This window comes from Falco biarmicus, chromosome 16 (genome assembly GCF_023638135.1).
Source record: "Falco biarmicus isolate bFalBia1 chromosome 16, bFalBia1.pri, whole genome shotgun sequence".
NCBI lineage: Eukaryota > Metazoa > Chordata > Aves > Falconiformes > Falconidae > Falco > Falco biarmicus.
The window spans coordinates 8,572,016-8,591,883 of record NC_079303.1 but is presented as its reverse complement, the minus strand read 5'-3'; the positions used below and the strand labels follow the sequence as shown (position 1 = coordinate 8,591,883).

The following is a 19,868-nucleotide window of genomic DNA, read 5'->3' as shown; positions in this document are numbered from 1 at the left end:
CATCTCAGCTTCGCCACCTAAGAAATGAACTTTATGGTGTTTTTTAAAAGTGCTTTGAGCTCTACAGGTGGACTGAACAAGCAATTATTTTGCTGATGGTTTTATAAAACATTCATCCGTTTGTAATATTAGTAAGGCCTTATGATTCGACCTGCCGATATGGGGGCGTGGGGGATCTGCAGAGGAATGAAAATGGAAATTCTGTTTCCCCGTCCTCAATGCTGGACAAAGTCTGCCTGAAAAAGTTGCCATTGTAGGTGCTGGCGCATTTCTATTTTTAACTTAGCTTTTTTTTTAAATATTAGAAATTAAGTTCTCCTCTTCATGGGAGCTCTGGAGAGCCAGTGGTATTTTGACAACCCAAGCAAATGAAATCAAAACAGTTCAAAACCCAAAAGAGGATCTTTAGCCAGGCTGCTGCATGGCCTTGGGTTTCTGTTTGTGCTTTTTAACCCTTTAACTCCCAAATCTGCTCCATACCCGAGGGAAGGGACGTTTTTTAAATTCAGCATTCCTCTTGGGAATGAATCCTCTCTATTTCCTTCCCTCAGACTTTGAGCTAACCTGTGAAATACAAGGCAATCTCGTGACTGTTTTGGAAGACAAAAGCTAAACTATTTTTAAAAGCTCTTTCCAAGAGCATTTCTTTGTACCCTGCAGGGAAGGAAACCCAACAAAGAAAGGGGGAGAACCCACGTGCCTGCAGTACCTCTGTTTTTCCAGGCATCTTTGAATTTCTAATTTGTAAAATGCTCTTTAAGTGGCCTGTGCATCATCACGCGTCTGGGCTGGAGGCACCAAGTACAGGGGTGGACATCAAAGTAACGCAAGGATGGACACACATAGCATCCAGTGTGCCCCTGAAAATGATCCTTTTTCTTGGCCTGCTTGTTGGTACATGGTCTTGCAGTGCAGCCTCCCGCTGCCAGGACATGGCGCTTTCCTTGGTGTGGGATGAAGGCGACGGTCTCCTCTGCAGCCTTTTCCCCTTTTGTGGACAGGTACAAGGCACTGGACTGTCCCAGCAACTGTGAGACGATAACCATCCTCAACGTCACCCCCTTGGAAGTAGAGGCGCGTTTCTCCTTTGAGCGCGATCTCAAGGCGGACACGTTCCTTGTAAAACCTCCCAGCATGAGGCTGAAACCGAACGAGAAGCAGGTAGGGGACAGCAGGTAGGGCAGGCACTGGTGTAAGTGCCCAGGAGCCATTCCTCCTGCTCACTGAGTGCTCTTCTGTATTTCTTGTTTCGGGGACGGGGCTAGAAGCTGAGCATTTGGGCGTACCCCACTTCAGCTGGTCTGGTGGAAGACAAGCTCGTCTGCCGCATTAAGGAGAACCCAGAGCCGGTGGTCTTCCCCCTGTGCTGCCAGGGGGTGAAGGTGGAGCTGAGGGTCAGCCCCAAGCACGTGCATTTCAACAGGCTGCTTCTGCACAGGTCAGTCATCTCACGGCCCCTCTGCTGGGGACGGGTGCTGTCGGTGAGCTCCCCTTCAGCCTCTCTGGCTGGCTGCATGGCCCTTCAGGCTGGATGTTGGGCTGGCGTCCCTCTTTCTGCCAGCAGTTCCCGGTCTCTTGCTCACCGTTCCTTGCTGGCTTGGTTCTCCCAGGACAGCCGCAAGCTCTGTAGCCCCCAGCAACGTGGTGCAATGGGCATCTTGATTCATTTGTATCTCGTCTGCTGGTTCGGAGAGCAGTGCAGTTGCTCCTCCTTATGTCCCTTCTGTTGGATACACCGTTAGCACCCAGCCCTTCCCCAGGACCTCACCTCTGAGACTTGTGACACAGAGAAAACATTTAACTAATGTTATGGATACTATAAATACTGGATGTGTATAGATAAAGATATATATATAAACTAATGCATAGGGCTGCTCCAAGATGCATTCAGTTGCAAGGCCTATCCTGACCATCGAGCAGCTGGTGCAGGGTGTCTTTCTGCCTCTGCAGGGAGGACAGCAAGACCCTGGTCCTGCAAAACAGCACCCTGCTGCCTGTGGCCTGGCAGCTCTGTGGGCTGGAAAACCTGGGCGAGGACTTCTCCGTGTCACAACGCGAGGGCATCGTGGCTCCGCGCACGGAGTTTGACGTGCATCTGTATTTCAAGCCCACAAAGGCTCTCAACATTGAGAAGAAGATCCGACTGGAGGTGAGGGGGGGACTGTGCCCTCCCTGGCAGGGCAACGAGATCTTCGGGGTGGAGGCTGTGCTTGAAGGGTTCCCTGCAAAGAGGGGGACAAAGGATGAGCCTTCCTGAGGTTCCTTTCTACCCGCATCGCCGGGGGGGCAGGCCCTTAGCAGCAAGGAACTTGCTCTTATAGCTGAGCTTCAGGGGGCATGTGTGCTGCTGGGCCAGGAAGAGCTGCACCTGAGGGACACAAGGCTGCTGTGACCCCAACTTCTGCTGCCTCAGCCTGGGTTCACCAGAGCACATGGTGCATCCCTGAGCATCTGCGTCAGCCCAGACAACCAGGCGCTGTGTCCTGAGCGCACGTTACAGCCACCTTGCCGCTGTGCGTGGTTGAATGCTGCTGTTTGGTTGTCCAGACCTCGGTGTGCTCCCTGCGCCCATGCTGGAGCCTGTCCGGGGCTCTTAACAGAGAGCAACAAGCTGTCACCCTGGGGTTTTGTCCCCCGTGGTTTGGGGGCTGCACTTCAGTGAGGATGCTGGGTGATTGAAGAGGAGAGGGTTGACGGTCAATGCCACCTGCTCTGGGACACCTCACAATTCTTGAGGTTGTTTTTCCATCGCTGTGTCTCCCCGGGTGCTTCCGCGGCAGCACTCCCTGCTGAAGGAGTGCCGAGCTGGGCTGGTAGGGCTTCTTACTGCAGCAGCATCTCGCTGGGTCAGCCCGTGAGATGAGCAGGTTGGGAGAGTTTGGGAATCCACAAGTGCTTGTCAAGCAGGGGAGGCCATGGTGGAAGCAGCCAGCAGAGACAAGGACTCGTACGTTGTCTACCAAAAGAATTTAAGAGAACGGTCTAAGCAGTGTTCGTTTCTCGCTGCCTCAGGTTTCAGATGCAGAAAACATCCTGGGGATTGTCCAGACTGAAAATATCCTCATTTCTGCAGAGGGCTATGATGTTGCTCCCATCATCAGCATTCCTAAAGGTCAGTGGATGCCCCAAAACAAAGCAGTCTGGGTGTGTTGCCTTGCCTTGGCAGGTGAGCAACCAAAGCGCTTGTGATGGGGTAGCATGCAAGCGTGGCCCAGTCACATAAAGCGCGTATCCTGCAAGTTGAGTGGAGTGAAGGGCTGTCAGGGCACAGCCAGCCTCGAGTCTCTCGCCCCTGAGCTTTGCAGTGTGCAGGTTGGTCTGGGGGCTTAGAAACAACAGCGATGTGAGCGAGCAATTGGCAGCTCCTGAGGGCTCAGCAGGGCACACAAAGTTGTCGGATCAGTGCTTGGAAGCAAGAAGACAGAAACGCAGCTCCTCACCTGCTAAACCCTGCAGATACCCTCCGAGTAAGAAGAGCAAGGGCAGCAAAGTAGCTAAAGAAAATTTCCAAGAATGGAGACTTGCTGAGAAGGGTTTTGGGCTGCCTGAGAACTCCAAGTGTCATAGAACAGTTTGGGTTGGAAAGGACCTCAAAGATTGTCTTGTCCCAACCCCCCTGCCATGGGCAGGAACACCTTCCACTAGTCCAGGTTGCCCCAAGCCCCGTCCAACCTGGCCTTGAATGGGGCAGCCACAGCTGCTCGGGCAGCCTCTGCCAGTGCCTCGCCACCCTCACAGTGAAGAATTTCTTCCCAACAGCTAATGTAATTCTCCCCTCCAGTTCAAAGCCATTGCCCCCTGTCCTGTCACTACAGCCCCCCCGGAAACACCTGTCCCCACCTTTCTTATAAGCCCCATTTCAGTATTGAGAGGCCAATTGAAATTGGCCTGGAAGTGTTGAAATATCTGTCTTGTCACTTGGTGTGGTCTGTAGCAGCTCACTAATACTCCCCGTTTCTTGCCTGGCTCTGCGGGTTTTCTGCAGGTGCAGGTGGCACCGTGGATTTTGGAGTCCTGAAAGTCCTGGATGATGCAAAGCAAGTGCTGACTCTGAGGAACAAGGGGAAGTACGAGATTGCGTACAGGTGGGTCCAGCTGCCTGGTCTGTGAACGCGTGGTGCCACCATCTGCACAGGCCTGCCTTCTCCTCCTGCCCATGGCTAGAACCGCTTCCCGTGCTGGCTGCCTCGTGGTCTGGTTAAATAAAAAGCCCGGGCTCCCTAATCTCAAAGACTTTAAGGGAGAATGCAGCCCCACACCAGCAGTCCTTCACAGCTGAGCAGGAACCAGAAGGAGAGACCCTGAAATTGAAGCCACTCACTGCTGAGATCCATTGCCTTCCTCTGAGGGGCAGCTCCTTTCTCTTTATGACTCTTTAAAGGAGGGGATGAGAAAATTGGGTGTCGAGGTTAGTTTGCAACACTCATGATGGTCTGCACTCTGTCAAGATCTGAGATTCCCCAAGCAGAGCTGGACTCATTCCCTTTTAATTTTTTTATGGTCTTATGTCAAGTCCTGGCTGTGCTGGTGGCACTTGTACTTTTAACTGCAGAGGTCTTTGTTCCTTCCCTTTCTCCCCAGTTTCCAGCTGAAAGCTGCAGGCACCACCATACCAGACCTGGCAAGCCACTTCACTATCCAGCCGCAGAAGGGCCTGCTGGCTGCCTCCGGGCACCCTGTGCAGGTCCAGGTGTTCTTCCACCCCAAGATGGAAGTGAATATCGAGGACAAACCCATCCTGCACTACCAGGTGAGCTGCCCCAGCCAGGCAGTGGTGGCACAGCACGTCTTGGGAGCGTGAGCAGGACAGGTGCCTTCTGGAAGGAGGGCTTTAGCTGGGTAATTCTCGTAGGTGACAGCAATGTCTCAGAAAACATTTGTGATGCTTCCTAAGCGGAGCTGAAAGTCTGGCTCCGGAGGAGGCGTTGAAACAGGGAGGATGAGCTGGTGGGGACCTGGGGTGGGATCAGGGAACAGAGTCAGAGGCTGGCCTCTTTGCTGGTTTTACCAAGCCCTCCTCTGGCTGCAGGTGATGGAGCCCAGCATCTGCGGAGGAGGCGAGACCGTCGCCGTCATCCCAGTGAGGGTGTCGGCGAAAGCTGTGTTCAGCAAGTACAGCATTCACCCCGCCTCGCTCATCAGCTTCGGTGCCATGGTGAAGGGCAGCAGGAAAACCTGCACCTTCATGCTGGAGAACAAAGGCAGCCTTGACTTTAAATTCCTCATCTACCGAGCAGACCAGGACGCATCCCGATTGCAAGAGAAAAGGTGAGAGAAGACCTGCACCACCTGCCCTGCCTGAGGAGGCACGACAGCATGGCTGGTGTGTGACAGGCAGCCCAGACACCTGGGTTATTGTCCAGTTCACGTCACCTGCTTGTGAACAGGGAGTGGAAAAATGCCTCAGTGTCCCCGTGTGTCGGGCAAAGCTGGTGATACAGCTGAGCTGTCCGTAAGCTGCAGGAGGTGCCGCCGGGGGCTGCGAGGGGCAGGGAGGCTTTCCTCGGTGGGGAGGGGAAGGTCAGCTTTGGCTTCAGAGGAAGACGGGGTGGGGGCTCAGCATGATGGATGTTTCTGCTTTCTCCTCTTAGTGGATGTCAAATGAAATCTGCCCACTCTGGCAAGAGTGAGAACTTACACCAAAGGACTTCCTCAGCCAAGAAAAGCAAGCGCTCGCTGCAGAAGGTTGCCAGCCCCTTCATGCAGGTGGGTGGCTCCCGCTCCCCAAGACACACTGCTGTGGGTGCTGTGGGAGGACGCTGATGGGGGCTCATCACCGTGGGATGGGACATGGTCTGCACGATGGAGGTCCGTCATCTCCCAGCCACAAGCAGAGGCAGGAGCTGCTCAGTTGCACTGACAGTCCCGTGCTCTGGCTCAGACTTGGAGTTGTGGGGTCAAGAGAGAGGAGCAGGTCCCGTGTTTGGTGGCTGCTAGCCAAAATAGGTCTGTGAATACCACAGATGTGGGCACGTTCCTGTTTGAAGTCCCACTCCATAGATACCAGCTGACCTTGTGTTTTCGTCTTCCCAGTCCCCTCTCTTCCCTCCCGTCACTTCTCACAGTTATTTCTGCTCTCCTGTTTTACCCCTGAGGCTGGAGGATCCCAGCTAGCACCTTCACCTTTTACACCCAAACTCCTTCCTGTGTGCCAGCCAGGACAGGCCTGCAGCTCCTCCTGGCTTGTCCCTCTCCTCCTGGCTTGTCCCTCTCCTCCTGGCTTGCTTGTTCCTCTCCTCCTGGCTTGTCCCTCTCGTCCTGGGGCTGCCTCTGGGCCGTGGAGTCATCCCTCCCTGCCCTGGGACTGGGGGCTCGGCCTGGCTGGAGGTTGAGGAGTGGCGTACTCCTTGCTGGGGATGCTCAAGGCTGGGCTGCTGGACATCAGCCTTCTCCTGGGACTCTTTCTGCAGGCTCGCATCACTCTAGGCATGTTCACGGTGTACCCTGGCTTTGGTTCCATCCCTCCTGGGGGCCAGCAGATGATCACGGTGGATTGCTCTGCGGAATCACTGGGGACGTGCGAGGAGCACCTGCGCATCGATATCAGTGACAGAGACCCCCAGGACAATCCCCTTGGCATCCCCTATACCCTGCTGGCTGAGTCCTGCCTCCCAGGTACGCCCCGTCCACAGGTTCCCGCAGCCAGACCTGCTGCTGGTCAGCACCTGAACTTACTGCTTGGTTAGAGAGGCGCCCTGACCTTGAAGCTAAACCCTAAAATCCTCAGAGGTTCCAGTTCTTTTCAAGTCAGCCAGTGGGGAGAGGCTGGGAGGGATGCATGGAAGGATAAAAGGAAAGCGATACTCCTTGACTGGGACTGAGCTCCATCCTCGCAGCCGACTCCCTGCCCAAGGCTGGGTTTTGCAGTGACCTGGGCAAAAAGGGTTTATCAAGCCTTCCGAGAGGCCAGCAGGGTCCCGAGAAATTCATCAGGAATTCAGCATTCAGCCCTCCCTCTGCTCTGCTCGCAGCATTTGTGGTTGATGACATCGAGTCCATCTTTGAGGAGCACCGAATCTGCAGCAACGTCAACCTCTGCCAGACCCCGCAGACGGTGCGAGACAAGGGTGTGTATGTCAGAGATGAGAACAAGTTTATCTTCACCGATGTTCGGGTTGGGCACCGGGCCACAGCTCGCTTCAAGATCCACAATGTCAACAAAGTCCCCTGCAATGTGGTCCTTTCCATCAAACCCATCGCCGGTGAGGTAAGAACAAGAGGCCAGGGTGACCGTTGCTCTTTACAGGCTGCGCTGCCTTGTTCTCCAGACTCGCTGCTTCCTCTTGCCCGCACTAGTCCAGCTCCGTGCAGGTCAGGCTGCAGGGGGGAGCAGCAGTGCCAGGGTGGCAGTTCTGAATTTGGCACGTCTCGAGCAAGGCTTTGGCTCGCCGCTCTGGGTCTTTGGTGGGAGACCCAAACCCTTCTGCACATCTCTTGGAAGCCCGCTCGGAGGGGGCCTTTACTGGCCTGACGTGCCTGGGCTCAAAGCAGACCATTCCCTCAGGCTCCCTGGCCTTTTCCTTCTCTTTAAAGGCCAGTTTGAGGTTAGTCACGGTGTTTCCGTGCAGTGCCCCCTTCCCTTGTGTGCTGGGGTGGCTGCCCAGTGCTCAAAGCCAGCTTTTGCGCTCCTGGGCTCCCTGTGCAAGGTCAGCACCGCTTTGGAGTCACCCCCTGCGATGGAAGGAGCCTGCCCAGGGCAAGCAGGAAGGGAGACACGCTGTCTGGGGCTGTTCCCGGTGACGCATATAAGAATAAGACTGCGTAAGAAACACCGAAGGATGTTTCCTCCTAACAGGGCTCTGTGGGTTCCCCCAAGTTTCACAGCCCCATCAGGGACATTTTCAAGGTGGATCCCGTTCGGATGTGCGTGCCCAGCTGCTCCCACGCCTTTGCTACGGTGACCTTCACTCCACAGATGATGCAGAGCTACCAGTGCACTTTTGAGGCTTCCCTCGATGTCCTGGCGAGGTAACTCCCCCTGTGAAATCTGGGCGGGGGGACCTGCCTGATGGCTGCCCCTCCTCTGGGAGGACCCCGACCTCTTGTTAACCCTGATGCTCTCAGTAGCCTTAGGCAGAGTGCTTAGCATTAGAGAATAGAGGTGGCGGTAACTACTAGACAGAGTAGAAGGAGAAGGGGTTATAGCTTAGCCTCGAGTGACTGTGAAGACAGTGCAGCATTTGGCAGCCAACTGGGAGTTAGTGAATCCGAAAGAAATGGAGATGTGCAACAGTTGAGCTGGGGCTTTCCAAGGACAAAGGTTTAGATGAAGCCGTTTCTGTGCCAGCCAGCCAGCGTGCGTTATTTCCTCCTTGTTTCTGTTAAAATGAGATGATTGTATGTGATTACCTGGGGTATGTTAAGCTATTCTCTGTCAAAGGAGCGACTGGAGCCCTTTTAAAAGAGGAGCCCAGTTCCCCTGTCCTGGGACGTGTGTACCAGGGCCCTGACCGGCTCTTCCCCAGCCGTTTAGTGGCTGAGTCAGGACAAGTCAGCTTTCTGCTCTAGTACGCAATTCCTTTTTTAGCGTCCTTGGAAATAATCATTACTGATGGTGCTATTTATTTTTCCCTTCTTGCTTTTATACTATTTCCATGCTGCGCTCGTGCTTTTTGCATGTGTCTCATATCATCGCAGCCAGTGAATTTGCCATGTCTCACCTGTCGCCTCATTATTTACCTGCTGTGCTGCACGATTCGATTCAGTGACATGTTCTTTAACTGCTACTCTGGAAGGCTCTGGCTCTTCAGAGCTCTTGTGAATGGCCCTGATCGGACTGGGAGGAGGGGGGTGGAGGAGACCTGTGTCGTGGGGTACAGGAGCACCAGCCAGGGGAAATGCAGTGGGTGGCCCCTGCTTTGTTGCTTGCCAGGTGGGAAATTGGTTAGTGCCAGCCATCATGATTTCTCCTCTGCCTTTCCTGCAGCCCTGCAGCAATTAAAGCGCAAAGCCTGACCTTCCGTGTCAGTGGAGATGGGACTCTGCCTCGGGTGACAGTCCTGCGCCCGGTACTTCACAGTAAGAGAGGGAACCCTCTGCTGGTCTTTAAGAAGCTGTTGCTGGGTGATTCACAAAAACTCCCTCTGGTCCTTCGTAACGGTGGCACCCTACCTGTCCAGGTGAGGACCTGCTCAGGAAATGCTCTGGTCTGGGAATAAGTGCTTGTCTCGTGGAGAAAAGGTCCCAGGAAGCATGGCAGACCTGGAAACAGCTCTCAAATTCTTTTTAAGCAAATGAATGACTTGTAATTTCCAGGAAGAGAGTTCCTCTTGGAAATGCGATTTTTCTGACTAGCCTGTCCTTTTCAGTTAAATACAACGCAAGAAAGTTGGTGGGGTGTTTTCCCCCCATCTCTCTTCTCACGCTTTGATTCTCGGGTGGGCACGTGTGATGTCCTAGTTGCATTAGATTGTATTTGATCCCATTTTACTACACTTTAATGAAAAATTCTGTTCATTACTTTTGTATCCCAGCGCCTCTGAACACTTCTTTTTTCTGTCTAGTTTTACTTGAACTTTGTAAGTTTAGCTACGAGCTGTGTTTGAAGCGGAGAAGCATGCTGGATGCCCCGTGCTGGACCAGCACCAGTACGGTGCCAACCCACGTGTCACCCTGTACCCACACCAGTGTGGTTGTGCTCTGTGTTCCTTTTTCTCAGTTGACGATAGACCTGTTGGATGAAGCGGGAGTTTTCTTCTTGAAAGCCAGGCCCACCACACAGTGCGTCTACCAAGCTGGGGGCGTGAAGGAGGACTCTCCTGCAGGACGTAAATCCAGTAAGCGTGAAGTGCGGTCATCCACACAGGGGAGAAATGTGTGCCCTGCTCTTGGCTTGGCCAAGCAGCCGCCAAATGTTAGATGTTGTTTCTTTGCTGGGGCTCTCTGTACCCCCAGCTTCTCATGTGGACTCTGCGCAGGGCTTCCTCCTAGAAAGTGGTTGGAAGTTTTTTCTGTTCCTCTGGACATGGTGGGTTGAGTTGCGGGGGGCTATCACCACTTCAGCGGACCATCTGAGGTCTTTGCTGCATGTGAGAGTAACAGCCTGAATGGAGGCAGCCCCTGAGCCCACAGCCAGCCAACAGAAGCCAAACCCATTCTTTGGCTCAGCTTTACGTGTGGCAGGAGCTGACTGACTGCAGTTTGAGTGAGCGCTGGGTGTTAACCTGTGTTTAAGACACTTCAGCAGTGATACGCGTGGTGCTGTCGTAGCCTTGTGAACATAGGAGGAGGGTCTGGCACCATTGGTGGGAGAACCTGTGCTTGGAGGCAGCTGGGTTTCAGCCCCTTACGCCCCACGGAAATATTTCAGCGGTACAGCTGTATCACTTGTCGCTGATTCCATTGCTGTGCAGAGAGAAAGCCTCACACCGCTCTCCTGGTCCTGCTCCGTGGGGAATTAGCAGAGTTTGACGTGCTTTTCAAACCCACCCTGGCCCAACGTGTGGAAGGCAGGATCCACCTGTCAGTGGTGAACAACCCGTATGAGGAGACCGACATTCAGCTGGTGGGCGAAGGCTACGAGGATGACTTCACGCTAGATAACATCCACGGACTGGTGGCAGACAGTGAGGAGGAGGAGAATGCTGAGGGCAATCTAGAGGAAGACGTAATTGAGGGTAAGAGAGGAAAGGCTGCCCAGGTGGATCAAGGAACAGGAAAACAGACGTTTCTGCTCACCCTGTGCCGCGCACCTGCGGTCCAGCTTCAGCAGCCAGATCCTGCTGCCTTTTGTAGCCTGCAGAGGTTTAAGAGGCAGCTTGAGAGCAGAAGAGAAGATCTTCTGTCAAGGGAGAAGCTTGCAGGCTAGCAGGGAAGGGTCAGAGATACCCACGTTCAGCTGGGTATCTCCAAAAGGAGGGCTGCCAGCCCATGGTATGCTATGGAGATGAAGCCTGTGCCTAATGATTTGTGCCCTCGATATACGCAGCCTGTGCTGTCACCCCCTGACCTGGCGGTCTGGGAGCGTGCTGGCTCTGTGCAGAGGGGCAGTGCATGCTGTGCTGCGTGGCTCTGCACAGCCACAGCCACGGGTTTAGGCATGTGGCAGGGCGCTTCCATGGAAGCGGGAGGATGGGGAACTGCGTCTCCCCAGGGAGGAAGGCTTGGAGCAAGGAAGAGTTGGCCACGCCTGTCTCTGTGGATGTGAGGGGGGTGGATGGACCTCAGGCACACTGAGACCTCCTGCTCTCATTCCTAGCAGCTGCCAGAGTGAATCACATCCCGTTTGGGGACTGTCACATTGGGAAACCCTACAGCGTGACCTTCACCATCACCAACCGCAGCAGGACGGAGGCGATGCGGTTTGAGTGGCTGGCAGACACCCCATTTCACTTCTCCCCCAAGGTGAGTTTGGATGGCTCTGCCTTTTCCCATTGCTCCAGCCCTGCCCGGCAGGTTCCCAGGAGCTGGCAGGGAGTCACCACGTACCGGTGAGAGCCTGTTTCAGTGCCACAAAGGAGCTGCAATCCCTGGCTTAGCTGGCGCGGGGCTGTCAACCCCACAGAAAAGGCTCAGTGTTACGGGAGGTGGCATCTTTTGTATTTTCCTCTGTCAAACCTCAGATGAATACACGGTAAGAGGCAGATTCCTGGCACAGCTGCTCACCACATCGATCTCTTTGCTGTCAGTCCTGCCCTTGCTAGTGATTCCAGTTAGGTCTTGGCTCTCTGGTTCTCCCTAGGTGGGACACCTCCATGCTGGCTGTGCTAAGGCCATCACAGTGACCTTGAAATCGGATGTCGCGGTCACCTTCAAAATGCACCCTGTGAAGTGCAAGGTGGCTAGGATCACCTTCGCGCTGCCGCCGGAGCAGATTAAAGACTGGGATGACTGCCTGCGCACCATCAAGTGGGTGGATACCACCATGAGGGGCCCAGGAGCCACGTGGCCTGTGAAGAAGAAGGTAAGAAATGCAAACAGGAAAAGTTAACGGAGCTGCTACAAAAAAACCCCTGGCAGGCCACCATCTCTGCTGGCTGAGCAGCTCCTGCATCCTCCTGACGTTTAATCCATCCGTGAGGTTCACCCGCAGTGCGTTTTGGGGGAGAGGCAGATGCAGTGACCTGTGACACCAACACAAAATGGGGAGGTCTTTTGACAAGACACGTTTAGCCACATGCAAACTACCGGTCTCTGCCAAAAGCTGAAGTGTTGCAACCTGTTTGAACGGGAGGGCACATTTTACGATTTTATCACGTTTTGTGGTGTTAAAATTTCTTCATCAAATTCAGTGCCTTTTCACCAACAGGGAGTTTAAGGCGCTGCACTCTGACTCTTGTTTTGGAGTGGAGAGCCACACTAGTGCTCTTGTGTGTGCGCTGGCCAGCCCACCGGCACATGGTGGGTGAGCTGTCAGCTCTGCCTACACCGATAGCAGAGATTTTGGTGGTGGTGCCCATGTTGTGTGGGATGTCTCATTGTGGAGCAGCCCGGGCGCTGCGTGGCAGTCGTGCAGCAGTCTGGAGAAGCATCGCTCCAGAAACTGCCACACACACGTACCTGGAGTGACGGTTCCTCCCTAGTTTCTGAGCCTTTTTAAGACCTGTAAACCACACTTCTTCCCCGTCAGCAGCAGCACTCGGAGGCTTTCCTAGTGAGTTCGTCCCCATTCCAAAATGCCCGTCCCCAGCCCTCACCAGCGTGGCTGTTGCCCCACACATGGTGTCTGGAAAGCACCTCCCGCTAAGACAAGAGGGAAAAGGTGCTTTCTGGTTTTGTTCAGTCTTGGGGTTCTCCATCCACAGACCTCCCACAGGGGAACTTAATCCTAATTTAGAGGCCTGCTGGATCTGTAGCGGGCCATGAAAAAGGTCTGACACTCTACAGGGTTGAAACACAGGGAGAGGTACCTATGACCCGGTCATTGTCCCCATGGGTGTACTCTCAGTCATGGTGGTGATTATGGTGTTCAGTCGGTAGAAACAAACACTGTAATGGAAGGGTTAAATTTTATCACCTTCCCGGGGAAATAAATGGGAATGGTCCTTTCTAGCCCCTGTACGTGGCTGATCTTGGAGGCCAAAAGCCTCCTCTTGCTCAGCCGGGCTTTCTAGGCTCTGCTCAGTGATTCTTCCCTTTCCTGTTTGGAGGTGATCGAGACAGACCCAGAACCAGCTCACACTGTCCTGGAGGAGAGCAGCCGTGAGGTGGAGCTTTGCCTCAGTGCTGTTGTCGACTACGCTGAGCTCAAGCTGGATACGGACACGATTCAAGGAAGTTCAAGGAGACCTTGCTCTTCCAGATGAGGACATTCACGTGAGAGCCAGAGGCCAGGCAGGGACCCGTGCGTGGGAGCTGCCTTTGCCCAGGGCTGACCTGGTGCCTGCTTCGCCGGAGCCGTGCCGTGCTCTCTGGTGGCCTCTGCTTCTCCTTCTACTCGTGGTCTGGTGAAAATAAAGGCAATAAAGTGCCAATAAAGGCAAAAAAACCCCCACTGACGTGTTTATTGCTTGGCCACTTAATAAACCTCTTCTAATTTCTAACTGGGTGATTAGGCCTGGCGGGGGGTGGGGGCAGGGGTGTGTGTGCTGCTGCCTGCTGGTTCTGAGGTTTCAGCTTCCACACATCCTGGGCGCCTGGAGATGCCTCACATGTGGACTCGAGTCCCTTCTAGGGCTTTGTGTTCAGTCTCACCTGCTGTTCTTCTCTTTAAACAAGTCATGTATTGTTTCATCCTGTCCAAGTCCTGGCAGGGTGCTGGGGCCTGCGTATCTGCACGTAAAGCCAAGCAGGAGATGGTGGCCGCCATCCTGCCAAGACGTGCCAGGAAAGGTTCGATTCTGCCATGTCTTTCTGCTGACAACAACCATGGGTTTGCTTCCATTGCGTGTTGCCTGTCCTCATCTGCTCGAGGACAAGTTTGCAGTCAAAATAATGTCAAACTGAATAAGACCCTTGGATTAAGTCTCCTGGGCACCATGCCTGCCCTTTCCTCTTTAACCTCCAAACTTTGAAACACTTTGTCTCGGGGCAGCCCAGGGCAGTGGTCTAGACGTGGCAGAGTTGCCTGGGGACAAAGATACTCCTGAGCATCAAGGAAGGGGTACCAGAAGCTCACCATACAGTGTTACTTTTCTACTTGCTTTGTATTTATTGGTCATTGTCTTTTCACTCCTCCTTCTTGCTTTTCAGTTCCATGCTGTCCAACACAGGGAATGTGGCCCTGGAATACAACCGGATGGCGGCTGTGGAGGACGAAAGGGCACTGAGCCACACTGGGGAGCTGCTTCCACCCAGTCTGGATGGTAAGGTGCTGCAGCAAATGAAGAGACGGGACACAGCTTGATGCAAGCAAGTTGTCCATTTATTAGTGATTTTCTTACAATAACATATGTTTCTACCTTCTACATATTACACACTGTTTGGTTAAATCTTAAGCGTAAAAAACACGGATTGGTTGATATTTAAGGCACACCGTTAGAACAATAGGAACTTACTAGTTTATCTTGACATAGCAATAATTTCTATTCCCAAATTAGGGGGTTTCTTTCTACGCGGCTTTCTTAATTACATATCGGCGCCATCCGTTCCCTTATCTGGCTACTTGTTTCTCTGTCCGTCTGGTTGCCTCCTCAACTGTGACGGCTCAGGGGTCTGCAGTTAGCTTGTTCCTTGGTTCCCAGGGCTTGTGCCCTACAAGTTCTAACAAGTCTCTATTCATCAGGCGATCAGTACTTGGACTCTTGTCCTTGAGGCCTTGTCCTACAGGGGAACACAGACAGACAGGCTGATTCTTTGCACCAGCACTCTGCTGCCTCTTGGCACAGTTCTTTGTGTGAATTTGTGGGTGATGCAAGGTGAGGGGGTCGCTCTGAGCCAGCTGGCGTTTCCGCACCAGGCCAGAGGTGCAGGCTCTCTCTTTGGGCACAGCTGTTCTCTCATCTTCTGTTTGCTGCTTAGATTTAGTTTAATGCCCTGTCCTATCCTCAAACAGCGTGGCTGTAGCAAACTAAAGAGGAAATGCCCTGCGGCCCCTGGCTCCCTGAGCTTGTGAAATGATCTGTTGCTTTGGGGAGGGACTGAGAAATGGTTTTACATCATTCGTATGGAAGGTTAAAATGACCTTGGCCTAGGGCGGTTCTCCATACTGCCCAAGTGACATAAGAGCTTAACCTCACCGAGGCAGGCTTTGCAGAGGTCGCTGCTTCCTTTAAAATGTGATTTATTAGTATTCATGAGCATTCATTTTTGGGGTGGAAGTAAATCGGTTCCCATGAAGGGCAAATTGCTGCTCTTCAGCTAGAGAGAAGCAGCAGAGCAACAGATGAACATCACCCCAAATAGAAGTAGGGTGAGAGAACCCCCAGGAGCACTCATGTCCAGTACTTTGTCCCTTGTCTTGCCCTTGAACTGGTGAGTGTGTGGCATTAGGGAGCTGTGCCAGTGAGGTCCTCTGCACAGCTTCAGCGACACCCTGGCGGTTTCTGCTGACCTGGGTTTTGTGCTCCTTGCAGGGCATTGGGGGAGGGATGTGGGCTGCTTGGTGAGGAGCACAAGGGGATTGTACAGCAGAACCAGAATGTTGTACAAATCGGACTTTTTGTCTCGTACTTGATGGAGTGTGAGTCAGCAAAGTCCCGCAGTGCTGTAGCTCAGCTAGAAATGCATCAGTAGCATGGTCAGGATGTGCAGAGCACCTTGCAAAGCCCTTAGCCAAGAGGCAGGCTTTGGGAGATGGTTCTGTAAAGCCACCTGCGCTGGGCTTGCAGTTGCTTGCCTGCAGAGTATCTGTGTGTTAGTTGTGGAAGGCTCAGGAGTGCTGCCTTTGAATAACCCCTGCATCTTGATACTGCATGATCCACAGGGACTGTGGGTAACCCAGTGAACTGGGATGCGGGTCTTCCTGATGGGGAGTTGGTTTGTATAATTGTCTTGCTTTGAATCTGTTCTTCCCTGGGGTAAGTCTGACTTCAGCGAAGTCACTCCTGATTCAAAGGAGTAAAATTGTGGCTAAGCCCTAAGTAATAGGGCCTTGTGAGTTGTTAGTGGCTGAAATGCCACGTAGCCCTTTCTTGGAAAATGAGCAGTTTCCTACTGTCTGGCAGTCATTTGGGAATGTGCCACGTGGTTGGACTGTCAGAAAATAAACAGCTGGTGTGCCTCTTGGTTTATTGGCACTTGTGTTATAAATGAACTGCTAATTTTTCTGCTGGGCAACATTTCCAATTTGTTACTCTTGCTGCTTCTGATTTGCACGTTTCTGTTTTATGGCTCCAGTTGTACAGCGTGGGTGTTCTCGTGCCAGCCCCTGTTCCCACATGTTCTTGCGTTATGGTCTGACGGCCTCTGCTGAATTGGAAACCATTGTGGCACTGACTGGCAGATAAACAACAGACAGAAATACTTCCATTTGTGCGTCCTACAGGCTTATTAATAGTTTATTGTGGAGGAAGAAGGAAGTAAGAAGCACATAAAAACATAGCACAGCTTATTCCGTGTTGTCGTCTTGCTCTTTTCACTGTAGCAGTGCACTGTTTTCAGGCAATGCAAGTTCAGTCTGTGAGGTTTGTGGAATTCATTGCTGGTGCTCGGTGGAGACTGAATTAATGCACATTGATTACTATGAAATACGACAGGACAGCGAGTTACTGCATTACTGAAATGAAGTCCTTTAAAATTCAGCGCAGCCCTGTTAGATGCTTTGTTGTGCACAGAAGCTATTCCAAGAATACTTTTAAGATGACTTGTGTGAGGAGGAAAGGGGCAGAAGACCAAGGCAAATGGCCCAGCACCACATGAACGTGAAGCCAAGTGACTCATTTCAAAGACTCCTGCGAACCGGCAGCTGAGGGGGGCAGGCGCAGGGGCACCCCCTCTGCTGCGAACGGATCTTCATCCTCCGGTCTCTCCTCTGTTGTCACGGCCCTTATTTTCCAGACTTTCTGGTATCAGGGTTTCAGCGGGAGCTTTCCCTGCTTGGCTTGCCGTGTGACCTCATGCTACAAGGATCTTTTCTGTGCAAGTTGGCTGCTGCAAGGAATTCAGTGAAGCATTTGGTATAGGTTATGCAGGGAAACTGACATCTGAGTTTGGGGTTCTGGGCAGTTAGGGTTAATATTGCTGTGACAGTAATTACTGTTAGCCTGAGTTTACAAAGAGCCTGAAACAACACCCAAGACGAGCAGCTGCTTCAGTCTCAGTGGGTGCCAGTTCAGATGCCAGTGGTGAAACCTGGAAGGCCAGAGCTTGTAATTTACTGCTTGTCACAGGGGAGCATGAGAAGGGGAACCATCATACAACTGTCTGTATCTTCCTTGAAACTGAGAGGGGAGTCGTATGAAGGATGAAGTCATATTTGCATGAAAACCTATAGCCTGAAGCTGTGTCTAAACACAACAAACTTTAGAGCATAGATGGGATGCAACCCCTCTGCCATCCAGGCACGTTTATTTAGAAACCTGGTCTTAAACAGTCTGCTAAGGGTTTGCAGTTGCGAAGCAGAACAACATTTTGAACTGGTCTCAACTGTGCCCCTAGGCTGCAAGCAAGTGCGTAGCAGGGTTAGTGCCCTCGTAGCACGAGGCAGTGCTGCAGTAGAGACTTTGCAACCTGTTGCCCCCAAGGGAGGGCAATTCAGCTTTCAAAAGCTTAAGGGACCATGGGTCCACAGCGACACAAACAGCCAGCTTCTGCCTAGCACCCCTCCTGCCTTGGGTTTCGCCCTGTTTGGGCTGACGCTGCATTCAGCCTGGTGCAAGGTCCCGCTTTGGTGGGGTGGTAGAGCGTGGCTGAAGGGTCAGCCTGCTCTGAAGTGCTGAGTCAAGCCTTGCACGGGATGCCATGACCCACGGTGTCCCTGGAGAGGGGGCTTGGGACATAATGTGCATCTGCATGAATGGTGAGAGGCAGCTTTCTCTCCCAAGGTTGTGGTTGTCTCTGTGAAACCAAATCCTTGTTGCTTTAGCCTTGCCCTCAGGTCCATGGAGAAATCCCTTGTGCATTGCTGTGCAGGTGGTCCCAGTGCCCCTCACCAGCAACGGAGCTGGGAAGGCTGCCTGTGCTTGCTTTTGGGGGGGGATTTATTTCTTGGGCTCTTAATTGCATTGCTGTTGATCCGTTTGCTCCTTAGCAATGACAACGACTTGACAATTACTTCCTTTTACTTCCTTCAAGTAGCTCCAGTTGTTGAAGTTCCTTTTTTCTTTATCCTCCTGCTGATCTGAACTTGCATCCTCCCCTGCCTACCTGGCACCTGAAAGAGGGAGATAAGTAAATATGGCATGCCAAGACTTAATAAGGCAGGTAGCTTTCAATTGGCTTTGCAATGCCTTTGTTACAGTAGTGTGGCCAAAAGAACAACAACAACAAAAGCAAATAACATTCTTCATTTGCTAATGAGTTTCTGAGGATCTAAACAGTGCAGGACGTGAAGTACCCAGATAACAGGTGCTTTAAATTCATATGGGCTGCCCATAGCTTTTATTTTAGAGGGCTTAGCTGCAAGATTGAGTACAAACTTGCTAATTCAGAACGACTTGCTGAAGATGAAACGCTTTCCTGAAATGTGGTATTAAATCATGCAGGTTGCTTGCTGCAGTTCCCTTCCTAGTATTTTACCTTCCAAATAGGAAAAGCAAAAGCCCTTCTGCAGTTTCTAGGGTGAATATTTGAGATGTCTAGAAAAAGAGATTATTCTTTTTGTCTTGGATGGGGCAGCATCTGTGTTGACAACCTTAAACCCCAGCTGAGCAGGTGGTAGGCGAGGTGCTGGGTGGTGGGTGAGGCGCTGGCTGTCAGCGCTTGCGTTAGAGCAATAGGTACGTGTCTGTGCCTGGGCTGGCTGCCTTAGGGCCCTTCCAGGAGGGGATGGGGATGGGAACGGAAATCCCAGCCGTGGAGGAGTCTGGATCAGTTCTGCTGAAGGGAGTTTGCTGCTGTATGCAATTCCTAAATCAAAGCACCTGCTGCTTCAACAATGATGAAAATATCAAATTAATTAAAAGCACTGAGGAAAAAACCAGGGCAGCCAGTGAGTGATGAGAAGCAGAGCTTTGATCAGCTCATCAACAAGAGCGCTGCTGGGGGTAATGGCTCCTGGCCCTATGGCAGCAGCTTTACCACTGATTTCAGTGGGGGCAAGGTGATAGTTCCAGCGCAGCGACGCCATGCCATACATCTGGAGACTGCTCTGCTCATCCCTACAGTAAAATGCTTTTGGTAATTTGATTTGCCTTCCTGCTGCTAAACGCCAGGCAGCCGGGGCGCGGGGGGGATTGCCTGGCTCTGTTCTGAACGAGCCAGTGGCTGGGAATGCACAGCCGGCTTTGCTCTGGTGGGGTGTCTGAGTGTCCCCCGTGTGCAGCTCCCGATGCCGCCTGCCTGGGGTGGGTGTGCTAACCAGGCACCCCGTCACTTACTCCTCTAGAACAGACCTTACAGAGGGGTTCGATTAAGGCATCAGCCAGAGCTGTCTCTGTGTCCCCTGGGGCTGGGTGAGATGTCAAGGGAAACTGAGATGAGGCAGAGGAAGAACTCTCTTGAATTGCAGTGCAGAGCTGGCGTAGGCTGCTGAGGGCAGGGGTGGAACTGTTAGTGCTTTGAAGTACCTGTGAAACCTCTTGCAAAAACAGTTTGGGTCTGGAGCTGAGCCGGCTCTGGTGTGGGGAGATGGGTCAGATGGCTTTTGAAGGGTGCGTGTCCCCAGCCTTGGCCCTGTAAGGCTGTGGGAGCGGGTGAGAAATACAGCTGTACCCTACACTCAGCTGGCATCGCAGCAATTACCGTGTCCAGCTTGTGAAGCATTTCCCCAGCGACTGACCGTTGACCATGCATGTGCTGAAGTCCTTTTGAAAGTGTACCTGAGCATCCCCTGCCAAGCTTCAACGAGGTCGCCGCGTTGCTGGCTTTGAAGTTAGTGCTGTGGCACAGCT

The 19,868-nt window shown here is 52.7% G+C and overlaps 1 pseudogene; it reads left to right on the top strand.

Annotated features, from left to right (window-relative positions):
- Nucleotides 1-13,426, top strand: part of LOC130159849 (hydrocephalus-inducing protein homolog) — a 98,440-nt pseudogene extending 85,014 nt beyond the window's left edge.
- The last annotated feature ends 6,442 nt before the right edge of the window (nt 13,427-19,868 follow it).